Raw genomic sequence first — 26,277 nt, forward strand, 5'->3', positions numbered from 1 at the left:
AGGCATCATCAAGGCAATGCTTTCTTCCCAAAACACTGGCTGCCAGCCCTCCTTGGTTCCTCTGTCACATGGCAAGGCACATTGCAGTGTCTCCCGGCCTCTTCCTTCTCTCCTGGTTCCATTTCAGCTTTTACTCTCTCTGTATTCATTCTGCTTATAAAGAACTTCAGTAATAAGATTAAGACCCATCCTGAATGAGGTGGGACACAGCTCAACTGAAGTAGCTTCATCAAAAGTTTCTATTTACAATCGGTTTACATCCACTGAAATAGATTAACCTTAAGAACATCTTTCTGTGGTACCTACAGCTTCAAACCACCGTACTAGTATTCAGCCAACTTTGCATGACTCAACTTGGTCATGATTTCTTTTAAATTACTGTTGGATATATTTTATTTCTAATTTTTAAAATATATTAATAAATTAAATCATTTTTCTTCTCACACTGTCCTTGTCTGGTTTGAGGGTTAAAATTATAATAGCCTAATAACATTAAGTAAGAACTATTCACTGTCTTTTAGAACAGTTTGTTTATGATTGGGATTATCTGTTCCTTGAATGTTTTAGTAAGAGCTGATCTTTAAAATCACTTGGGTCTGATACTTTTACTGTGGTAAAATTTTAACTACTTATACAATTTCTTTAATGTTTCCATTTCTATTCAGGTTTTCTATTCCTTTTTGTGTTAGCTTTGACAAATTATATTTTTCTAGAAAATTTTCTATTCCATCTAATTTCTCAAATATATTTGCATAACATGATTCACAGCATTTTCTTAAGAAATTTGTACTCTCTGTACTCTGAGCAAATAGACCTCTGTAGGTAAATTTTCATTTTTATTATTGATATTTTCATTTATGTCTCATACCATCCTTTTTTTCTTCAACCAATTTCTCCAGAACTTTGAATGCAGCTTAGTCTCTTTAGAGAAGCACCAGGCTTTTTAAATTGCTTCATTGCATCAGTTTTTATTTTATTAATTTCTGCTCTGATTTTTAATATTTTATTCCTTTTGCTTTCTTTGGTTTTACTCTATTGTTTTTTCTCTAACTTCTTGAGTTAAACAATTACTCAATAATATTCAGTCTTTCCTTCCTAAGAGCATATAATGCTATAATTTTTCTTCTGTGTTATCACTTTAGCTGCACTCTACAAATTTTATTATGCAGTATTTTCATTTTTATTAAATTTCAAATATTTTCTAATATTTATTATAAGTGTTTCTGACATATTAGTTATTTAGAAATATAATTTTTGGTTTCCTAACATATGTAAAATTTTAAATTCTTTTTCTTTTTGATTTTTGACTACTAAATTATTTTCCCTTTTGGCCACATCATTAACTAAAGTTACTAGTATTTCTTAAAATTCTCTAAATTGACATGATTCTCTAATCATTTCTTTTTAAAATTGCCCCCCAACCAGCAATGACGGTGGCATTTTATTTGTTTTTTGTCAATTACAAAGCAAACAGAAAAAGGTACTATAATGTACAATGTTCATTATTAACCCTAAATAAATTGTTGGTTCCTGCAAAATTCTCATACTTTTGTATTCTTTCTTAAAATGTAACCTTCCTCTGATAGAAATTTAGTGCTTAATGTTAGTCTTAAAAGTCTGTGGCCTGGAGCAGAATCTCTTCATGCTTAAATCCTGCCTAACCTACAATTTCACCAGATTCTTGAGGAATATAAAATATAAAAGATATTTCAGGCAAATACAACCAGAGTTGCAGCCTAGATCCCATCTGGCCATCTTGTCTGCTGCTCTCTCTTAGACCATGTGTAAGAGCCAAGGGTTCTATTCACCCACATAGCAAACCCAGGGGTAGAGTTTCCCTGAGCACATCCCTCATAATGTCCACTTTCCCTGTGACCTACCCTGATGTCTATGATGTCTTTTAAGGGTGGGAGTGTTTCTTGATCAAAAGAAAACTTTGATATTAATTCTGCTATGCCTGTCTCCTGGGAGGAAAGTGAGAGAAGAGAGCGTTTGAAAGAAAGAAGCCAAGAGAAGACAATGTATAACGTAGATGGCTTCATTTTATAATTCATGGATTCCTCCCTATAAAAGTCCCATGTTTAGAAAAGTGAGACCCCTTTGTGCCAACCAGGTCTTTGCTTTTGTCTGTGGCATATTTCAGACCTCCTTTTCCTTGAGGAGGAGTGACGGGGACAAAAGTCTTGGGCTCCTATTCCCACCCCATTCCGCATTAGTTACATGGCTTCGCCAACATTATTTGCAGCTGGTGATCATGGGGCAAGGGTACTTGCATTGTTCAAAGAGGGGTGCCTCAGCCTTTATTGGTTGACATCCTCTTGGGGCCAGTTTTCCTCCTTAATTTCTTAATCAATTCAGGATTGAAGTAGGGCAAGTGAATACCTCAGCCAGAACTCTGGTGTTTGGAACGTCATAAAGTGACTAGACAGGGTTACAAAATGAGGCTGGGAAGAAACATATGGATGGTATCACTAGCAGAGGACTGTATCTAGTACTTAAATAAGGTGATGGTAATACAGAGATCAGTTATTGATTAACTCATTCACTTACCAGATATTTCTGGTAGAAAGAAAAAGCATTGACTTAGCATCTACTATAAGCAAAGCCCTGCTCTAAGCCATTTACATTTATTAAATCATTTAATACTCACACATAAAACCTCTGATGTTATTGCCATCTCCAGTTCACAGATGGTGCAACTGAGGCACTGAAAGTTTCCATTTCAAATTGCTAGTAAGAGGCAGAGTTAAGATTCTAATCCAGGCTGACTTGTTAGAGAGTCCAAGCTCTTCTTAACCACTCTGCTGTTCAGCCTCTCAGTATATTATAATGTTGAGACATACTAGAAAACATATGCATATATAGAGTGTACCTCAATGCAAAGATGGTATATAAGCCTGAACGAGATATAGTCCCTATTCTCTGCCCTCAAGGTGCTTACAGTCTAGTTAGGATGGTGCTCCCAAGAGAAATACAGTGTTGAAATGTAATAAACCTAAGAATAAGGAGTTATTGGTCACCTAAGAGGGGGACCCAATGATTCTTATGGAGTTTACCAATGGAGAAAATTACTCATAAACTGAGACCTAAAAAATGAGTAGGTATTATTCAAGCAAAAAGAGTGGGAAGAGAGGTTCTAGGCAGAGGACATAGAATATGCAAAGTCTTCCAGGCATGAAACCGATGTATTAAAAATACTCAGTGCAGATGCTGCAATGGTAGAGAAGCCATGGGGAAAGGTGTGATGTGAGTGCAGGAAACATACACCACCTTACCTACCCAATCACCATGTTACCAGTGTGGACCTAGCTAGTCTAGAATTGTCTATGCAACAAAACAAAATAGACAAACTAAAAAGTTATAAAACTCAAGGGCAGTCATATTCATATGGCTAAATGCCTTAACTACCCCAAAAAGAAGAAAAACAGCATGCAGAAGACAAAGATAAAAACAGCCTTCTTTGACTTCTGTTGACAGACTATAGCATATCAGACAGATAAATTATATTGTTTAATATTTTTATGTGTTTCTCCCTCATACTGTCTTCACCAGACTCAAGTTCCTTGACTACAGAAATCATGTCTAAATTATGTCTAAATTCCCTTAAAACATAGCCCACAAAATTCGTCATAGGCATGTTAACTTTACTTTTCCCTGGTTAACAGGAAGTCCTTACAATGATCATTCGCATCTTGTGTGCTTTGTTTGTTAACATTTTTCAAAAACTTTGTGTCTTTGACCTCTAAGGAAAAAAATAATAGAACATTCAAGACAGACATGGGCTAGTTTGTTTGAATCAATTTGTTGAAAGTGAATTTTAACTCCCAAAACATAATAGCTCTTTTATGGTCACTTTGTTGTGAGTAAATATGGATTTCCATATGGATATTAAATTAACATTATTTTCCTGTATCTTCCTACGGCTATAAGAATGTATGGGGATTTTGTTTTAGTAATACCCTATTTTCCTTGCTTCTTCAGACAAATTCTAAGCCATTAGGGAAATCAGCATTTTTGACACTGGTTAAAGGCAATGTCCGTATTTTACTCTGTAGGCTAAAGAAGATGAACGTTTGCTCAACTGCACTAGATGCTTCTGAGACCAAAAGGTCATTCTGGCCACATCAATGAATGCAGTGAGTAAAGCACTCTCTTAACTGTCTTTAATCTAATGGGGATACAGTATGCAGTAAAGCAAGCACCCTGACCTGTTGTGCTATTTAGTCCTGGTTTCAGAATATGATGGATAGATGCATGACACAGTGTAGCTTTCCTAAAAATTGTTTTGAAAGTATTCAGAGACATTAAGTGTGTGTATATGTGTGTATATACAGTCAGTTCCTCATTATTTGTGGATTCCGTATTTGCAAATTTGCCTTCTTGCTAAACTATATTGGTAACCCCATAATTAATACTCATGGGAGCTTTCACTGACATTTGACAACATGCGCAGACATCAACACCTTTTTCAGTGAACTCCAATTCCCTGCCCTCCAAGGTGGTTTATGATTAAACTTGCTTAAATTTATGTTCAGAGGCTTTGTTTAAATGTTACTCAAATATTCTTCTGAAGTATGGATACTGTTCCTGCATGGGGTTGAATGGGGACAGTCTTTAAAAGTCTGGTGAAACAAACTTCCTAAGGAATCATCATATGCAACTTTGAGGAGGAAGTAAAAGATATAAGGCGTCTTTAAACAGAAACACACGTGAAATTAGGTTGTGTATTGATCAACTGAGTGAGAGGCTCATAGAAACGTAACCCTGTATTCCCCTACCACCAATGATTCAGTATTCACTAATTCAGTGTTTGTGGAGACTTTGCTAATAAAGTGAATCGACTCTTATGTATATATTTATGTAAGCATATATATGTATGTGTGTACATATTTTATACCCAGAAGGAGAGAAAGAGACAGAGAGAGAAAGTCTTAATATAACAACAAGTTAACATCAGGACATCAAGTTTCTGTTTGTTTGTATGTTTAATTGCGAAGAAAAGAAAAATGTCATCAAGAAAATTTTTTGAAAAGAAGTTTTTTCAGAAAATTTTATTTTCAATCAATACCAGTGCTGGGAGAAAGGCAAATCCAACCATATGCTGATCTCAGATGTCATTTATTGAATATCTATTTATTGAGCACTTACAATGTGCCAGGCACTGTGCAAGGCTCTAGGGATAAAATGCACAAAATAGACACATCTGCTATCTTTAAAATCAGGCATTGCTGTAGTGTAGTCTTTAGGATAATTCCTGAACAAGGTCATGTATATGGCAGACATACATCTTGTGGGATGCCAATTACTAACAGTTTCTGTCATTACCTTTATCTTAAGCAGAGACTGAAAACCAAAACAATTATTCCTCTAAATCCATTTTGATCAATCCTCATTTACACAGGTCAAGCACCAAAGAAATCTCTACACATGTGCAAATAGTCAACCAGGTTTGACAGTTACTTCCAAGCTGTGCCATGTCAAACTTCCACATACGTCATCTCTCCTCTTATATCCATCTCTGGGTATCTCCAGCCTATCTGCATGTAGTAAATAAACTAATATCTGTACTTCACTCATTTGAATCCCACATCAGATCATATTGTTCGGCTCACTCCAGATGGTGGGTTTTTGAATGAATCCTTCTGCATTAAAAGAGTTTTTCCTTTATTGCATGTCAGGTTTAGTAACTTACTGCATGGGAAAAAAGTTGTCCATACTTCCAGGGAGTGGCCTACATCACACTTAGTTGGCTAAGTTTCAGTTGATACTGAACTAGGGGTTTGGTTTCAAGGGAGTTCAAGAAAATAAAAGCCCAACATCCTGCTGTGAAGTTAAAGAAGATCATCCTAAATGAGTAGACGAGTATTCTGGTATGCTTTTCCTTATTAGAAGTCTTCATTATCTGTTTAAAATAAAAAAGAATGATGGCAGAATTTTGGTCTCAGGTGTTTAGGAACAGTTCTTTTGTGATAGCTCCCTTCTTATTCTTAATATTCCTTTATACAATGGATTTCTTCAAGAGCATTGTCTGTCTCTCAAATTATAAACTGCAAACCTTAGATGTGATCTATTGATTATGAACTCATCCATTCATGAGCAGACTATGTATTTTTTTCCTTCATATTTTGAATTCTATTTCTATTTAAGGGCCATTGTTTTTTGTTTTGTTTTTGTTTTTGCTTTTTTAATCAGAGATGAATAGATTTGTCTTTATGTCATTCTTCATAATTTAATAAATATATAAGTGAGAATACAAAAATGTTCAAATTAACTGTAATATATCCTGTTGGATATTTTTATTAAACAAGAAGGAAGAAAGGCAAATTCCTTAAAGTAATTTAAAAAGTTTCATAAGGCAAAATGGAAGGGATCACAAACTAAGCTGGGAATGATTAAAGACAGTCTAGTTTTGGAGGATTAACAACTGGTTTGGGCATTTATTTACCTGTTTAAATTCTCTTAGCTGCAAAGCACTGATGGTCCTTAATATCATAGAAACTGTTCTGGGTGATCAACATTATTGCCAAAGAAGTCCAAATACTTTAGTCATTGTGGCCATATAGTCAATGTTTTTTAAAAATTAATCTAGATAAGTGTTTCAGTTTGCTGAAGCTGCCAGAATGCAATATACCAGAAATGGTTGGCTTTTACAATGGGGATTTATTAGTTACAAATTTACAGTTCTAAGGTCATGAAAATGTTCCAATCAAGGTGTCAACAGGATGATACCTTCTCTGAAGAAAGGCCAATAGCATTTCGGGTTCCTATGTCACAGGGGAAGGCACACAGTGACATCTGCTGGTCCTTCTCTCCCAGGCTCTGGTTTCAAAATGGCTCTCTCAATTTCTATGGGTCCTTCTTGCTTCCCCCAGGGCATTTTCTTTCTAATCTCTCTCTCACTCTCTCCCTCTCTCTCTCTATCTCTGAGCTCTCTTACAGGACTCCAGTAAAGGATTAAGACCCACGTTGAATTGGGTGGGTCATAGTTCCATGGAAACAACCTAATCAAAATGTCCCACCCGCAATAGGTCTACATCTACAGGGATGGATTAAAAGAACATAGGCTTTTCTGCGGTACATAACAGATTCATACTAGCACAATCAGATTAAGTAAATTCTCTTCTATTCTTAGTTTGCCAAGAACATTTTTACAATCATGAAAGAATGTTGAATTTTATCTATTTTTTCTGCATTCAGTAAGATGACTATATAATTTTTTTTCCTTTATTCTTTTGGTGTACATGGTTCATTGATTAATTTTTAAATGTTCAACCAGTCTTGCATTCCTGGAATGAACTTGACTAGGCTATGATGTATTTATTATTTTAAAAGATCAGTAAATTTTATTTTCTAATATTTTGTTTAGTTTTTTGCAACTATGTATGTATGAGAAATTAGCCTATATTTATCTTTTCTTTTAAAGTCCTTGACCAGTTTTAGTATCAAGATTATGCTTTTAAAATGAATGGGAAAATGTTTTCATTTCTATTATCTGGGAGAATTTGTGTAGGATTGGTGTAATGTTCTTTTAATGTTTGGAAGAAGTCACTGAAGAATCCATCTGGGGTTATAGATTTTTTCAAGAGTAGGTTTTTAATTGAGGATTCAGTTTAGTAGATACAGGAAATTTTAGATTTTCTATTTCTTATGGTGTTAGTTTTGAAAAGTTGCATTTTTGTAGAAATTTGTGTAGTTCATCTAAACTATCATGTTTATTGGCATGAAGTTGTTCATAATATGCTTATAGTGTCCTTTCAATGTCTCTAGGATCTGGAATGATGTCCCTTTCTTCAATTATAATAGTTGTAACTTTTATCTTCTCTTCTTATCAGTCTATCAATTTAAGGGTCTTTTCAAAGAACAAACTTTTTGCTTTGTTGTTTTCCCTATTTTATTTCATTATTTTCTGTTTTTATATTAAATGATTCCTTTCTTCTACATTATTTTCATTTTTTGCACTTCTCCAAACTTCTGAAGATAATTCTCAGATTGTGAATTTTAAGCCTTTCTTCCTTCCTAGTCCAGCCATTTAAGGCTATAAATTTTCCTCTGATCACAGCCTTATCAGCATCCTACAAGTTTTGATATGTTCTACTTTTCATTATCATTAGGTTACAATATTTTCTAGTTTCCCTTGTGATTTCTTATTTTATACATAAATTACTTATGTATGTTGCTTAATTTCCAAACATTCAGATATTTTTTGGATACTACTTTTATTGATCTCTAGCTTGATTCCACTGAGGTCAGAAAACACTCTGATCTCAATCCTCCAAAATGTATGACTTGCTTTATGATACAGTATGTAGTTAATTTTGGTAAATATTCCACATGTACTTGAAAATAATGTACATTGTTATTGTCATTGTTACTTTCAGATCCTTTATGTCTTTACTGATTTTTGTCTGCTTTGTTTTTCAATTATTGAGAGATATAGTCTGTCCCCATGGTTATAAATATGCATATTTCTGCTTTTGTTTCATCATTTGGATTTGTACATTCTTAAACTATGTTATGAGGTTCTCACACATTTAGGATTATTATATAAACCTGATGTTTTGACTCTTTTGTCATTTTGAAATTTCATGCTTTGTCTCTGAAAATGTTCCTTTGTCTGATATTGATATAAATATAGCAGCCTTCCTTTGATTAGGATTTGCACTCATCCTTTTTCCATCATTTTACTTGTAAATTTTCTATGTTCTTATATTTAGGGTATGTCTCATGTAAGCAACATATAATTGGGTCTTGTTTTTTCAACCAATATGACAATTTTTTTCTTTGACTTGGAGTCTTTGGTTTATTTACTTTAAATGTAATTACTGATATTTTTAAGTTTATAACTTTACTATTCATTTTCTACTTATTCCTCTTGCTTTATGTTTTCCTCTTCTTTCCTTCTTTTGAATTAATCAACCCATTTTTTAATCATCCTATTTTCTCTCAATTGGTCTATTGGCTAATACTGTATTGCTATTTTAATAGTTACCCTAGAGATTGAGCCATGCATCCTTGTTTTATTACAGTCAAATGTAAATTAATGTTTTTACCCCTTCCCAGACAATGCTAAGATGTTACAACATGTTGACTCCTCTTGCACTTTCTACTTTTTGTGTTATTTTTGCCATGCCTTTTAATCCTAAATATATTTTACACCATACAAGACATTATTATCATTGCTCTTCACAGTAAATATTCATTTTCACTGCCCACATTATTTAATACTGGTCAATGATTCCTTTACTTATTTTTATTTTTGAGACTGTGCTTTCTTTCAGGTAGCTTGCATTGTTACATGTAAAAACAAGCAAGAAACCATTTCCATACCTTATAAGGGTATTAGCAGAATTTGCCTCACATAGCCTGGGGCAAGGTGACTAAGAAGGAAGTCTGAAAATCCGTATTCCAATGCTGGGCTTGCCAATGTCTGACTGAGGAATATTGGACAAGTCTCTCAGCTTGTCTTTATCCAGACTCTCTTATCTTTAAGAAGAGGGGATGGGATTATAGACTATATACAGTTTATTCCAATTTTAGTATTCTGCAATGTGGAGACATTTTTTCTTTGCCAGGGCTGCTCTACTGGACTGTACTATTATACCACATTATCCCTTAATATTTTAAATTATTAAATTATTTTAATTTCATTAATTTATAAATTCACTTATATTAAACTAAACAATAGATATAGTTTAATTAAAAAGTTTTTAATGAAATTATAGTCACAAGTATAGTTAACATGAAATGAACTTTTTGTTATTGCCACTGAAGTTTAAAAGTGAGCAAACTCAAGTAGTTCAATTTTTCTCTAAATTACTGTATGAGAATTAGTTAAATTTAACATTTTCAATGCCAACTAAAAATGCATAAACTGTTAGTACAAAGGAATTAATTTTAAAAAATCACTGGAAGTGAACATTCTGAACAAGAATATAATTGAGAGTGAAGCTGCAACTTGGCAATATCTGGGGAAATCAGAATTATTTGATTCAGTTTTTCAAGCTAAAAAGAAGCATTTATGAAATGGTCCAGGATTTTTTTCATCACAAGCCAATAGTACAGAAATTAATAACTGCCAGCATTAGCCCATTAAAACCAATGTGGCCACATAGAAATTAATGCTTATCTAGGGAAGACCAAGGCAAGGAATGTTCATGTCTGATTTAAATACTGCTGCCTCTTATCTCCTCTTATCTTGAAAACATAGAACTGAAATCTATTCAAAATGTTTGACTTGTTAAAGTTAGACATTATCACCTATGAAGTAAAAAGAGCAAGCTATATTATATGCTTATGTTCTCAGTTCAAAAACTATGTCACCCAGAGAACTAGAGCTGTTTTAACTAAGACAGGAAGAAAATTTTCAAAATTTTCTAACAAATTCTCCAAATCAACTTCCTTATATTTTTTCTATTGGAAATAAAATCCTAATACCCATTCTTTTTCCTCGTTATTCTAATGGCTGCTTTCTTGTATCTCCTCAACAAGTTCTGCTTTTCCTAGAATTTACTGCATAAATGTAAGGAGAAGGGTTATGGCCAAAGAGCTTTACAGCAATCGAGAGTGGACTTTGGGAATAGAGGGGCAAGCCTTCATGGAGAAAGTCTAGAATCCTTCTGGATGGATCTTTGGCATGTCCACAACCTTCTACTTCTAAATAGTGCTTCATACTTACTTTTTCCTCACAGTAAAAAAACAATATATATTCATGATATAAAATTTGGAAAATATATAAAGTATAAAAAGAATAAAAATTAAAAGTATCAGTAATTCTACCATGCAGACATAATATCTGCTTATTTTGTGGTGCGTTTTCTTCATGCTAAATTAAGATAATATTTTATGTACAGTTTTGTACTCTGCTTTTTTCATATTTTATTTTATTGATGTACTAGAAAGTATTATGTTATCTCACTATGGATGAATATTTAGGCTATTTCTACCTTTTAATATTTTAAATAATTTTAGATGTACATCATTAAACATCTTTATGCTCATAGCTGATCATTTCCTTGGGATGAAATACTAGCCATGAAATTACATGTACCTTTGCCATAGCATTTTATAGCTCTGGACCAAGTGTCCAAATTACTTACCCAGAAAATGGATTTTTTTTTTTTTCTTTTTCGCAGTCCATTCAGTGATGTACAAGAGCCATTTCCCAGCAACTTCAACAAAATTGGGAATTAAAATTTCTTTGTTCTTTACCCATTTTTAGAAGAATATATGCGTCTGTTAGTTTCTCATGCATTTTTGCATGGCTTCTTTTTGGAAAGACAAGTTTGGCTATATTGAGGACAAAGGGTTTAGGTAGAGACTGAACCTGGTGAAACGCAGATCCACCTGAACACGTCAGTTTTCCTCACTTCTCCAATTAAATGGGGTGTCTGTATGCAGTTCATTTGCTCGCAAATTTGGTGCCATTGGTCATCCGTTATGAGGTTGGCCCACCAGCTCCTTACAACCTATGCCATTCAGAGGGCCAATTTGTGCAGACAAGATCAAGCTGTGAGCATCGTCTGAACCAGGCATCAATGAACTCTCCTCTAATGTGAAAGGATTGTTCTGCACTTCATGTGGGACACCAAGGGTGCTAGTGACTCAGGTTCATAGAACCTGTGTTTACCATATGGATGTGCATCATTACATTGTGTGATGATAAGGAAAGTATAAATGCTGCCAAGAGCAAAGATGCTGCAAATTCATCAAACAATAAAAACTATTTTCAAAAAAATACAGTGTAAATCAAGACCCTACTAGATCATCCACAACCTCAAGGCTTTTTAGAGAACAAATATATCGTGGACAATGGCTTGACTTTCTTGGGAAGATAAATAATTTAATCACAAACTGATTTTTATACACCCTGATGATTTTTTTGTTTCATTTCCTAAGCTAAGTGTTCTTAAGAAAATTCTTAGTGGTAAATGAAGTTGCATTATAACTGCTGAGGAACTTCTGATAGCTTATACAACGTTCAGACAATGTTTACTGACCAGAGGTGGTTCAAGTTCATGGTTAGAAATGCAGACTCTGAAGACAAACCTGACTGCCCCAGCTCAAATCTAGCTTCTCCATTTAATAGCTTTCTGAACTTGGGCAGTTTAGTTAACCTCTCAGTGCCTCAGTTTCGTCTGTACAACTGGGATAATTTATACATCATAAATTAGACATGGTGACTAATCTCAACTAGTTTACAAGATAGTAGGGGAGATAAAACACATAAGCCAAACCTGCAAATTCTTCATGGCCCAGATTAAGTGCCCCATCGTCTTCATTAACTGCATCTTGTTCAATGTAATCTTCCCACAGCAGCTTAAACAGACTGGTCTTTATCATGTTCTACCAAGTTTCATAATTATGTCCATGCCTATTCTTCCTTACCAGATTCTGATCTCCTTGAGCCAGATTCATTTCATTATCTTCCTCCATGCTTGATCTGTTATCTGGCACACAGTAAGCACTCAATAAATGTCTGGTGGATGAATGAATGAATATGAGTACAGGGCAGTCTATGACAACTGCCACAGGAGTATCACAATGGAAACATTGTAGACATTCACCTTCATCTCCTGACGTGAAAGCTGGAGAGGTCCATGCCTGATCTGCATTATTAGGGAAAGTTTTATGAAAAACATGATGCTGGAGGTAATTCTTAAATGATTGAACAAAGCTCTCAATCTTGCTGAGCTTCAGCTTCTTCAATTAGCCTTTTCTAACCCTCTCCCCTCATTGTGAAATTCAGGAAATAGGCATTTCTTTACTAAATACATGGCTCCTCAAGTTTACAGAAATAGCCCAAGCATTGATTTTCAAGACATAATTCACCCCCAGTGCACATGTCCTAGGAAATGGAGGGCTATATGGCAGAGATACACATCATGTGTCCAAAGATAACTTCATAATGGTTTCTGGGTTGTTAAAATAGGAGGAAACCATTGCCTTTTAGAGGAAAGTTACAGTAAATGTCACCATATGAATAAACATTGGAGTGACATGCTTAAGCCTGGTTTTACTTGTTATGATTATGTTGCCTGACTCTTACCACCAGAAGTGCTTCCCTCATATTTTCCTTCACATTAACATTTACGATGAAGGGGCAGCATTCCCCTTTGCTCTCATCAGCCAAAATGAGTCCCTTTACACCCAGCAATATTTCAACAGTCGCAGACCAGTGAGAGACCGGCATAAAGCCGGCTTGCTATAGACCTCAGCATGCTCCACCAGCTTTACCCCAGCCAACAGAACTGCCATTTGAAATCCATCTGCTACATTTCATGGACTTAAATTCTGACCCAGTGGGTAGTCATTGAGCTCGAACTGAACAGAAAGGACCACGGGTTCTAAATGGAAACATTCTTCAGCACAGCTACATGTTCCCTAAGACATGAAACACCTGAGACAGCACCTTGAGACATATTTTTCAGTACAGAAGTAGCAGAAAACGGAACCTGACTCCCCACCCCTTCTTTATATTCCAACGAGATTTGCTAGTTTAACCAGGGGCTGCAGTACAAAAGCACTTGTGGTTCATGTTATATTAATAGTGTGGCCTGATTATCAAAAACCATTACTCTTGGTTATCTTGCAGCGGCTGTACTAAGCTGCTATAAGTCAGACTGACTGCCCACACAGCGTTTGCTACATGCTTATGATAACAGTATTCTTAATGCAAAAGTGCATTTGTAAAATTATTGCCTTTTAAAGATCAGATTTGTTATAAATGAGATGCAATCACACAATTGCTTTTCCCTGTATAAAAAAAATTAAATACATAAATTAAATGTCAGTATCCTCCTTTGTCTCGGCTTCATACGGGTCAGTTTACTTGTGGTCAAACTCAGGGGTATGGCTTTCAAAGCAGATGCCTTGTTAGCTGAATCCTGGCCAGGGGCACAAGCAGTTGCTTTTCTTCTCCTTTCCTTTGATGTAGTCTTCTGTAGTACTGATTAGGCTTTGTGGATCCAACCCTTTTTTATGCTCATTGAGGGTACTTTGTTTAGTTTAGTTTTGTTTTTCTTAAAAGCAGTAATGATAATGGATCGGGAAGCATAGCATTTCCCTATTGATTCAAATCATTGTTTCCGGTTCTTTGCAGAACTCCAAGGGGCTCGAAGTGGCTGCATTCATAGCTCCTAAATGCTAATGCCACTGTGGTTGACTTTTTAATTTAGCCCTCCCTTACTGTGACACTTTCACAACGTTCCATTTTGTATGGAAGAAGAGACAAAGACAGGAAGGAAAGCAACTCTAATAAAGCAAAGGAACTAAGTTTTAATGCTCACTAATCTCCTTCTCTAGGTTATATGTTTCATTATACATGTTACACCTACCGGGAATAAGAGAGATATGCCTTTACTTGTGAAAATGCCAAGGACTCTATTACCACATATCTTTCAAAGCACTAAAGTTCCTTTATAAACAAAAATATAAGGGCTAAATATATAGGACTCTCTATCTCCCCTTATGCCTTCTCTATGTGAATAGCAGTTTAGAATTCTTGATTGTTATAGACGGTTAAGCTTTTCAGCCCTAATTCATTAAAAAAATATATTCATGACAAGTTGTTTGAAATGTGGTCCCTTAAGCTTCTTCTGTCTTTTAGAAACTGTTTCATATCACTATCTAAGAAGAAAAGCCAGCCAAGATTTACATTTTAATTTAGTTAACCAAATAGTTCAGACTGTGTTCTCCAAAGACAAAGACTGGTCTGTAAGTGGGCCGGATTTTCCTGTATTTTATTGCTATAATTTGCATGAGAAACACCAGATCCTGTATAATTGTTGCTTTGTTGTTGTGATACGAGTAGCTGTTTCCAATGTCAATAATTATAACTTGAAATGAAATTTAGTAGCAGTTAGGGGGTGGGGAGTGGAGGCGACTGCCAGCCAGTCAGAATTGCACATCAAACTAACCACAGTCTAGCCTTCTAATATGATGCGTGGAGCAACAGAGCTTCCAACAAAACTCCCCACAAAGTAAATAGAACAAGCAAGTTGCCCGAGCCTTGCCACGCTATACATCTTGTGTTATGCCATTTTGTTTAGGGTCTAATGAAGAACTAGCATGTTTTATATATGATGGCTGCTAATTGCTTCATTATCCATGCAAATCATAAATGCAAACTGTGTCTTATCATAAAATCGGTAACTAGGCTATTTAAAAGCGAGGCTCAGGAAAGCATTATTATGTCCATGCTTCTTTTCTCCTGCATTCCTTTTTTTTTTTTTTTACGACTTTGTATTAAGTTGTAGCGTTTTCTCTGTGGTCATTTGTTCCTAGAGATTAGTCTTCAGTTAAGATAAGCCTGTAATGGATGAAGCGAGGGGCTGTGCTGAGATTGCTGCGGGCGGCTGCTCCTACTCTTGGACCAGCTGTGTCTGGACCCACCCACCACTTTGCCCTGATGCTCCCCACTTCTCTGAGAGCAAGGACATCGTGCAGGGAGGCTGCAGCGGCTTGGATCTGCCCATGAAGCCATGAGGCTGCCGTGGCCCTTTGTCAACCTGGGGAGATTCCATTGCTGAGACCCACTGCCGCGCCAGTCTTATTAAAGGAAACCAGCAGAGGTTGGTTTCCACAGGAAACCAACAGAGTGGAAACGGGAAATGAAAGGGTAAGCTGGAGAGAAAACCAAACACCTTCCATGAGCCCCAGCTGAGCGGAGTGTAGTGATAGACAGTCACCTCTTCATGCCTGGAAATTTAGAACCTCCTGAGTTCCTTATTCCAGATAATTAACACCTTAGTGTTGACTAAGGCTACTTCCCACATTTCCCGGATAATCAACCCATAGTTAATAGGCCGTGTTTTGTTGTCCTTGCTATTTTTCTTATCAGAGGGAGGAGAAAAGTCTTCAAGGCAGAAATTCAAAAACTACAAAAATATGTAACATTAAAATTAAAGTCTTGAAATGTTGTTTTAATTGGGGCATCCAACTCAAGGTTTGCAGGTGTATAAATTGGAAGACTAAGGGATCTTCTACAGTAAATATAATTCTAGACTAACTAGCGGTGGTAGTGTCAGGGTAACAAAGAAATTCTGCCTGTGCACTAATTCCTTACCACAGCTGTTGGGGTGTTAGATTAGGGGGCTGTATACCTTTCCCAGGAATATTAAAGCAGACTGTCTAACCGCCTGTGTTTGTCCTCGTAGCCTCATTCTCGCTGCTAGCAGAGCATGTCCCAACTGTTGTCAATTTATCAATGTAACGTGCACTGGTGGGCACAGTGTGAGCAGCCATTAGGACAGGTGCCTCTATCCATCACAGCCAGTCACTTATTCCACCTTGTCAAGGAAACTAAATGGAGCTTTTGGAGAAATGTAAACAACTCTCTAATGGACAATCAAAGTGCCACTTTCTGAAGCAAACAAGAGGAAGAAACCTGACAAGACATTTGGGGTGAGGGGTGGGGGCAATATTTAAGTTTTTTCAAGGAACTTTTTAATGGCTGTGGTTTAAAAACACTGGGGTGGAGTGAGCATGAGAGGAAATAAATGGGACAAGTAAAACAACTAACGCAAAATCCTTCTTGCGGCCAAAGATTGAGAAATTAGGATTATGAAGTTGTGACATGCTGAGTGAAGGAACCATCTACCACTCTGGGGAAGATTCACAAAGTGGACAAGAAAGTCAACTGAGCAAGAAAAAAAAAAAGTAAAGGACTCCTAATAGAAATTGAAGTCTGGCTGTTAATCATTCTTTTACTCATGTATTTTTAAAGTTCCAAATGTACAATAGAAGAGCAGAAAAACAATATTTAAACATCCACGCCCTGGGACCACCTTCATGGCAGAAGCCTAGCTAAACAGATGGCTTTTTCCCTGTGCCCCTGGAAGACAGAACACTCTGCTTTGTCAAGCAGGAGGGGAAGCAAATTCCTCAGAAAATGCCCTGACTTTAACCCCCTGCTTGGGACCATTCTTAGCTGATCAGCATCCCGCTGCTGTGATGAAGCTGAGGGGGAGGAGACAACCTCTAAAGTAGCAATTTCAAGCCTGGGCATTCAGGGGCTGTGCCTTGAATGTCACTGCGAAGTGACGAGGTAGCCAGGGCAAACTGTGGTGTGCAGGTGTTCCTGGCACAGCGTGCCCAGTGCCTTCAGGCAGATGGACAGCGCCACACTGCGCCAGCTGAAGCTTCTGGGTGGTCTTCAGGGAAGTTTTGTGGTTTTCTGTTCTGGAGGCAACAAAGACAGGAGGAGCTGCCAATAGCTGCATCGTGGGGGCGGAGAGATGGCCAATCTGAGAACTGAATGCAAATAGAGATAAAAGAGAGATTCTCTGGGAAGCAGTTACCTTCTGGGAATCAGGTAGCAGCCAGGAGTCAAGAAGTCACTGCAACCTTGGTGACTGGCTGACATCCGGGAATAAATAGGAAGCCTGAGTTGGGGGCATTGAAATTGACCCTGACACTCTCTCACAGGAGAAGGCCTGCCTGAGTCAACTTGGTCTTCCCCAGTGAGTGACAGCTACTTTGTTCTCATCAGTGTTCCTAATTTTTTGTTACCCTGGGATCTAGGGGTCAATATCCTATTCAAATAAGGTGAGCACCATGACCCCATCTCTCTAGCCAAGTCTTCCCGACAGTTGGGACAAAATAGGAGGGTGGTGGTAACATTCATTTCTGGTTAGCTGAGCCATTCTCCAAACCAGCACTGTTCATTAGAACTTTCTGTTATGAAGGGAATTTTCTCTGCTCTGTCCAGTAGGGTGGCCACTAGCCATATCTGGCTTTTGAGCTGTTGAAATGTGGCTAGCATGACCAAGGAACTAAACATTTAAATTGTATTTAATTTTAATTAATGCAAACTTAAATTCAAAGAGCCCCATGTGGCTAGTAGCTACTATTGAAAAGTACAGCTCTAGACCCATTTCCTGAAAATGTTTGAATGTATATGAATCTGATAAACATCTGGGACTAGACTGCTCAATAGAGCTGCCCACATATGGGTATTTAAATTAGATTTAGTTCCTTAGTCTCACTAACCGTATTTCAAGTGTTTGACGGTCACCTGTGATGAATGGCTACCATACTGGACAGCACAAATACAAAATATTCCGTTATCATGGCAAGTCCTATTGGACAGAGCTGCTTTGGGAGTCAGTGTAAACAACAATGCAAAGAGCAACCAAACAACTAAAAAATAGAGCTCCTTAATTCAACAATATGTTTATTGACTATCTACTTTTTACCAGGCACTATGTCAAATGTGAGGACTACAGTGATAAACAGGAAATGGATGGCCCTGCTCACAAAGAACTCAGAAACTAGAAGAGATTCAAAAAAGTAAGTAATGATAGTACTAAACCATATTATAGGGGAGGCATATTTTGAAAGCCTTAGTGGCACATGGAAAGATTAACTCACCTGGCCTTTAAGATGAGAAAAAGTTTAAAGTCTCCAAGAAGAATCAATACTGAAGCTGAAACCTGGAAAGTAAGTAGGCATTAACCAGCTGTGTTAGAGATTGTGGCACATTTTACAAAGAGTGAAATGGGTAGAAGAATAAGCAAAAGCTATATCACACTGGGCCTTGTAAGCCCAATCAAAGTGTTTGGTCTTAATTTAAGAGCACTGGAGAGCTACTGAAGGGTTTAAACAAGGAAATGAACCAATCATGTGCCTACTTTTGAAAATTCACTGACTCCACTTGAGAAAATGATTTCCCATGAGGGACAAGACTGGAGTCCAAGGGACTAGTTAGAAGGACATTGCAGAAAGAGATGATGTTGGCCTCAAGTATATAACAGTGAAGAGGGAGACAAGTAGGCAAATTTGAGAAATATTTGGAAATTAGCCCACTTTATTTTTCTTCATCACTACAAGAAGTCTGCTGGCCTAACCAGGGTACAATTATTTATTTGAACATAGCCAATCTGAAAACAAACAAACAAGCAAACAAACAATTGGACGCCTCTATGTCCCTCAAATATTCTATTAAAGTTTTCCCCATACTTTGATGTGATATTTAACTGTATCATTGGCATATGTCATAGATTAAATCCTCTTAAGGCCAGAGGCCAAGCCTATTTCGGTTTATACAGACCTCAGTGTAGCATCACAGGCAGATTGGTAATGAATGAATGCTATCTTCTACTTTGGAAAATTATTTCAAATAGTCTCAAGATGGATGGATGACTGTGCTATTGTCTGTGTTTCAAGACTATTTCTTTTTAAATCAAGGCTTTAACTTCAGTTTTCCAACAGAAGTTGACACACTGGATCATCCTAGTAAGAAAACTTCAGATTTCTCCCTTAGAATGAACATGAACCCTTTAATGACATTTGCCTACTAATTTGGCACATATATTGCCGGCAAAATGAATTTTCCTTCCGTAGATTAGGCATCTACATTCATAATTGACTGTGATTGGGATTTAATGGCCACCGCCTCACTGCTTTCAATAGGATTCTAGTTGACTTCACTTACAATGTTGTGATTCTGTTATCTTCAAAGACAAAGTAAGGGGAGCTAAGATGGTGGCATAGAGAGGAGTGGAAGACTGTTAGTCCCCCACTGGAACAATTCATAAATGACCAAAAAACTGGTAAATAACCTGGAATGACTGCGGGGAGTCAAACGTGACTGTCCACTCATCATCCACCAACCTGAATTGGGAGGAATGCCCAAGATCGTAGCATAAAATCCGTAAGTAAAACTGCGGACCCGCGCTGAGAGCCGAGAGCCAAGATCCCCTCCCTCACAGAAGCCTCATGGTGCTAGAGAGCAGCACTCTCTCAGCCCAGCTCCAACTGGGGTTTTAATGTTAACTGCTCAATACAGACAGCAAATCCTCAAAAGGCAGACAGAGACTTTTGGTGACAACTGACCTTGGGAGAGTCGGGGGATATATCTGTCTCAGGACGGGGAGCCCAGAGGATCGGGTGCTATCTCTGGCTGATGGAGGAACCTGGTTGCTTTTCTGTCCCTTTCTTTCTCTGTGGAGAAAACCGCAGCCGTTTTCAGCCCACAGCACTTTGCAGTAAAGACAGTCGCAGCCATTTTAAAATCAAAACACTTTGATCAGCAGAGTCAGAGAAACAAAGAATTTATTGATATGCAGTTGACCTCTCTGGAGGGGGTATAGCTTTCCAAGAGGAAAGGGAGGGGCCCAGCTCTACTGCCCACCTTTCTGGAACCAGACTCCAAAGCCTGGGGGAGGAGAGCCACAGGCCACACCCCCTTACACCAGCCGGTGACAGGCTGACAGGTGCACCTGCCAGGCAGAAAAGCACAAGTGTATCAATCCTCTAAGAAAAACCATCAGGGAAACCAGATACTGAATATTTCCCCCTTCTGTGACCTGAGCCTGTTCTCATCTGGGAAAACCTGATTGAGGTGGCCTAGGAGGTCAGATGCCTAGACAACAGAAAACTACAACCTACACTAAGAAAAACGAAGCTATGGCCCAGTCAAAGGAACAAACATACACTTCAACTGAAATACAGGAATTTAAACAGCTAATGCTAAATCAATTCAAAAAGTTTAGAGAATATTTCGCAAAAGAGATAGAGGCTGTAAAGAAAACACTGGGCATACATAAGGCAGAAATCGAAAGTTCAAAAAAACAACTAGCAGAATCTATGGAAATGAAAGGCACAACACAAGAGACAAAAGACACAGTGGAAACATACAACAGCAGATCTCAAGAGGCAGAAGAAAACACTCAAGAACTGGAGAACAAAACACCTGAAAGCCTACACGCAAAGGAGCAGATGGAGAAAAGAATGAAAAAATATGAGCAACCTCTCTGGGAACTTAAGGATGAAACAAAGTATAAGAATGTACGTATCATTGGTGTCCCCAAAGGAGAAGAGAAGGGAAAAGGGGCAGAGGCAATAATAGAGGAAATAAACAATGAAAATTTCCCATCTCTTATGAAAGACATAAAATTACAGATCCAAGAAGCGCAGTGTACTACAAACAGAATAGATCTGACTAGGCCTATGCCAAGACACTTAATAATCAGATTATCAAATATCAAAGACAAAGAGAGAATCCTGAAAGCAGCAAGAGAAAAGCAATCCATCATGTACAAAGGAAGCTGAATAAGACTATGTGCAGATCTCCCAGCAGAAACCATGGAGGCAAGAAGGAAGTGGTGTGATATATTTAAGATACTGAAATAGAAAAACTGCCAACCAAGAATCCTATATCCAGCAAAGCTGTCCTTCAAATATGAGGGAGAGCTCAAAATATTTTCCGACAAACAGACAATGAGAGTCTTTGTGAACAAGACACTGCCCTACAGGAAATACTAAAGGGAGCACTACAGAGTGATAGGAGAAGACAGGAGTGCGTGGTTTAGAAAACAATTTTGGGAGATGGTAGCACAGCAATGTAAGTACACTGAACAAAGATAACTATGAACATGGTTGAGAGAGGAAGGTTGGGAGCATGTAGGACACCAGAAGAAAGGAGGAAAGATAAAGAATGGGATTGTGTAACTTGGTGAAATCTAGAGTGTTCAACAATTGTGATAAAATGTACAAATATGTTCTTTTACGAGGGAGAACAGGCAAATGTCAACCTTGCAAGGTGTTAAAAATGGGGAGGCATTGGGGGAGGGATGCAATAAACGTAAACTAGAGACTGTAACTAACAGAATCATTGTATTATGCTTTCTTTAATGTAACAAAGGCGATATACCAAGGTATATGCAGATAAGAGGGGGGGATAGGGGAGGCATGTTAGACACTTGACATTGGTGGTGTTATCTGACTCTTTACTCTACTTTGATTTAAGATTACTTTTCCTTTTGCTACTTCCTAGCTGTCATTTCTTTTCCTCTTTCTTTTGCCTCTACCTTCTTTGACTCTCCCTCCTGCCTTCTGGAAGAAATGTACATGCCCTTATATAGATAGTGGTGAAGGTGCTGAACACATAAATATGTAACCATACAGAGAACCATCAATTGTTTACTTAGGATGGAATGTATGGTGTGTGAACAAAACTATCTTAAAAAAAAAATGGGTTGATGACAAAACCTCAAGGGCAATATACTGAGTGAAATAAGCCAGACACATAAGGACAAATATTGCAGGGTCTCACTGATAAGAACTAATTATAATATGTAAACTCATAGACATGAAATATAAGGTACCAAAATATAGGACAAGGCTTAAGAATGGGGAGTGGTTGCTTAGAATGAGCAGAATGTTCAACTAGGATGAACTTAAATGTTTGGAAATGAACAGAGGTGTCGGTAGCAAGATATGAGAAAAACTAACAGTGCCGAATGGTGCATGAATGAGGTGGAAAGGGGAAGCCCAGAGTCATATCTGTCACCAGAAGGAAAGTTGGAGGTCAAAAGATGGGAATGTATAAAACTGAATCCTATGGTGGGCAATGTCCACGATTAACTGTACAAATATTAGAAAACTCTTCCATGAACCAGAACAAATGTATAGCAATACAACTAGAAGTTAATAATAGAGGGGCATATAGGGAAGAAACATATACCTATTGCAAACTATATACTACAGTTAGTAGTATTTCAATGTTCTCTCATAAACAGTAGTAAATATACTATACCAATACTGCGAGTCAACAATTGAGGGGGGTTGGTTAGGGATATGGGAGGATTCAAGTTTCCTTTTCTTTTTTCTTTTTTTTTTCTTTTTTCATCTTTCACTTTATTTCTTGTCTGGAGTAATGAAAAGGTTCTAAAAATTGAACAAAAATTAAGTGCAGTGATGGATGCACAGCTGTATGAGGGTACCAGGGGCAACTGATTGTACACTTTGGATCTTTGGATAATTGTATAGTATCTGAACAATCCCAATAAAAATTAAAAAGAAAAAAAAAATATTCACAATTGCCAAGACATGGAAACAACCCAAATGTCCTTCAACAGATGAGTGGATTAACAAAATGTGGTATATACATACAATGGAACACTATGCACAGTAAGAAAGAACAATGTTGTGAAACATACGACAACATGGATGAACCCTGAAGACATAATGCTGAGTGAAATAAGCCAGGCACAAAAAGAGAAATATTGTATGTTACCACCAATATGAACACTGAAAAATGTAAAATAAATGGTTTATAATGTATAATGTAGGGGACCTAGCAATAGATAGCAAATAGTGAAGGGAAAACAATAACCTAATAAGAACAGATAAGTTATCATGGGTATATTTAACATTCTGGGAATGCTCAGGAATGACTAAGGTTTGTTAATTTCTGGTGGGTATGGTAGGCACAAGTTCACAGAAATGTTTTATCTTATGTTATTTGTTTTTCTTTTTCCTTTGCTGGGTTACAGTCTGTATATTTTCTTTTGATAGAGTAGGAACATTATGGAAGTAATGTTGTTATTTTAGGTTATTTGTTTTTTTCTTATTCCTTTGTTTTGGTTTTGTTTGGTATGTTTTTTTATTGTCTGTTATTTTTAATTTTTTGATAAAGTTAATTTAAAAAAATGAAAAAAAATTTTGCAGAGCACACCACAGGAGCTGGGGGGAAATGCAGAGGTGTTGGGTTTCCTCACCTGGATAGTTGCTGATGTTCTCACAAACATTGAGGACTGACGGTTTTATGTGATGAACCCTCTATCATGGGACTTCCCCTTAAGAAGCCTGTTACTGCAAAGGAGAGGCTTGGCCTGCTTATAAGTGTGCCTAAGTGTCTCCCCCTGAATCCCTCTTTGTTGCTCAGATGTGGCCCTCTCTCTCTAGCTAAGCCAACTTGGCAGGTGATATCACTCTCCCCCTCCCCATGTGGGATCTGACAGCCAGGGGAGTAAATCTCCCTGGCAACATGGAATATGACTCCTGGGGAGGAATCTAGACCCAGCATCATGGGATGGAGAACATCTTGACCAAAAGGGGTATGTGAAATGAAATGAAATAATGTTTCAGTGGCTGAGAGATTCCAAATGGAGTCAAGAGGTCACTCTGGTGGGCACTCTTATGCACAATATAGATAACTTATTTTAGGTTTTAAAGAATTGGAATAGCTAGTAGTAAATACCTGAAACTATCAAACTATAGCTCAGTAGCCTTGAAGCTTGAAAATGATTATAAAACAATGTAGCTTACAAGTGGTGACAATGTGATTGTGAAAGCCTTGTGGATCACACCCTCCTTTAACCAGTGTATAGATGGATGAGTAGAAAAATGGGGGCAAAAATTTAAAGGAAAAATAGGGTGGAAGGAATAATTTAGGTGTTCTTTTATTACTCTTAATTTTTTATTCTTATTTTTACTTTTTCTGGTACAAGGAAGGTTCAAAAAACAGATTGGGGTGATGAATGAACAACCATATGATGGTAATGTGAACAACTGATTGTACACTTTGGATGACTGTATGGTATGTGAATGTATCTCAATACAATTGAATAAGAAATTCAAAAAAAAGAAAAAAAAAAGACAAAGTAAAGAAGAACAAAGAAGTTCTGGGCTAGCCTGGAATAGAATGGAGTACAGTAAGAGATAGTCACAAACCTCCCTGTGGCTTCTTTGGAGATTTCAATCCTGGATCCAGCCACCTTAGTAGTAAGATCTGAACCATGTCGAAACCTAGGTGTTTACTCCTGTTTGCAGCCTATTAGCAAATTTGGTTCATAGACCAATCCAGAAGTATGAGGATATTTGAAACCTGTGATATCCAATAGTGATTTATTTTAGCCATTTGAACCCTAAAATTGCATTATGTATCTTAGCACTCATGGATTTAACAGTCATGGTTTTCATTATTTGTGAATGACCATGAATGAAACCAATCACAAACGGCACCCCTTTGAGTATTAAAGTATAAACGTTTTACACATGGTATCTATTGAGGCTCAAGGTAGTTATGTCACTCGCCCAAGGGCACCACAGTTAGTAAATTTGCGAACCTAGGCTTGTCTAACTCCAACGTGAGTGCCTCTGACCACTTTTTACTGCTTGCCTACAACACAGAGTAATTTAAATAGTATTGAGGCATGAAATTCGATGGCCGCTCGTGCCGTGGAGGCGGAGACCGAGTTCCTTAGCTGGTGGAGGGCTTGACTGACCACCCAGGATCTCCTCTCCTTGGGGCTTTATTGCTCTTCACTTCCTACAATGAACAAATAAACAAAACTGCTTGGCGTGAAACACTGCTGAAAAATAAACCGTTCGGGGCTGGTGATAAAACTGAAGAGAAAGTCACGCTTTCTGCGAACTGAAGGATTTAGGAAGGTCTCAGGGATAATCTTATGGAGCTCAGGTGCAACGCAGGTAAAGAAAGTTGAAAGTGTTGCTGTGTAGTTTGGAAGCAGACAGCTCTGGATTATTTCTCTTCTGATGAATGGGGTTTGTTCTGAGAACTTACTGTCTGTGTAATCGCTGCTCTATTTGAATGTGGATGTATGTGCGATTTGTGTCTGACTAACATCGTGCGAATGGATCGTAATAAGTCTCAGTCATTTCGTGAATGCCACATTAGTATTGCCAAGTATATGTTTGTATATTTTCATATATCAGGTCTCCCTCAATATGGAAAAACTTATTGTAAAACTAAATTTTCTACCTCACATTTTTTTTATTGACGTCCATTAAAAGAAGGAAGATAAATTCTAGGGCTGGCTTTTCGTATGCTGATCATTTTCAACCTAATGGGAAAATTATTGGGTGAAGATGTGGAAATCAGACTATACTTTAAAAAGCACGTATCATTTTTAAGAAGTAAAAGTAAAATAAATGAAAAGACATTCTCTTCTTACTGAAGCATCCTTCCAGAATCTGTTTTAACTACCTTGGTCCCAAATCAGTTTTCTCTGCTGGGCTATACTCATCTGTTTAAACTGAATAGGAAAAAAAAAAAAAAAAAAAAATAGAAAGCCACAGTGCTTTTAAGAGAAGTCCTAAAATCAATATTTTCCCTCTTCCCTGACACAACTCTCTACCTTCCACACTAAGAGGAACTATATATACAAGATTCTTAATTTGCTAAATTATGTGTGTTGTTTGTTGTTGCCATTTTATCCTGCTCATAGAATTTGAAAATGACACATATGTCTTCCTCAGACTTCTTTTCTTTGGTTTTGATTCTAGCAGAATTTGCAACAACATTGTCCATTTACTTACAACTCATTTGTCTTTTCACTGAAAAATATGTATTGTAGACCTGCTATGAGGCAGGTATTGTTCTAAGTAGTGGGGTTACATACCTGAAAAATAAGAAAAAGAAAATCTTCCCTCATGGATCTTACATTCCATATGTATCAGTGGTTCTCAACAGAAGCATTTTTGCCCCCTAGATGACACTTAACAATGTCTGGGGACATTTTTTACTTTTTT

The 26,277-nt window shown here is 37.2% G+C and overlaps 1 long non-coding RNA gene across 1 annotated transcript in view; it reads left to right on the forward strand.

Moving 5' to 3' along the window:
* The first annotated feature begins 4,081 nt into the window (after positions 1 to 4,081).
* Positions 4,082 to 26,277, forward strand: part of LOC119527079 — a 43,861-nt gene continuing 21,665 nt past the window's right edge. The window contains exons 1-2 of the long non-coding RNA XR_005215320.1: positions 4,082 to 4,136; positions 18,198 to 18,288. This is a non-coding gene — a long non-coding RNA (uncharacterized LOC119527079). The remainder of the gene's footprint in view (positions 4,137 to 18,197; positions 18,289 to 26,277) is intronic.

This window comes from Choloepus didactylus, chromosome 2 (genome assembly GCF_015220235.1).
Source record: "Choloepus didactylus isolate mChoDid1 chromosome 2, mChoDid1.pri, whole genome shotgun sequence".
NCBI lineage: Eukaryota > Metazoa > Chordata > Mammalia > Pilosa > Megalonychidae > Choloepus > Choloepus didactylus.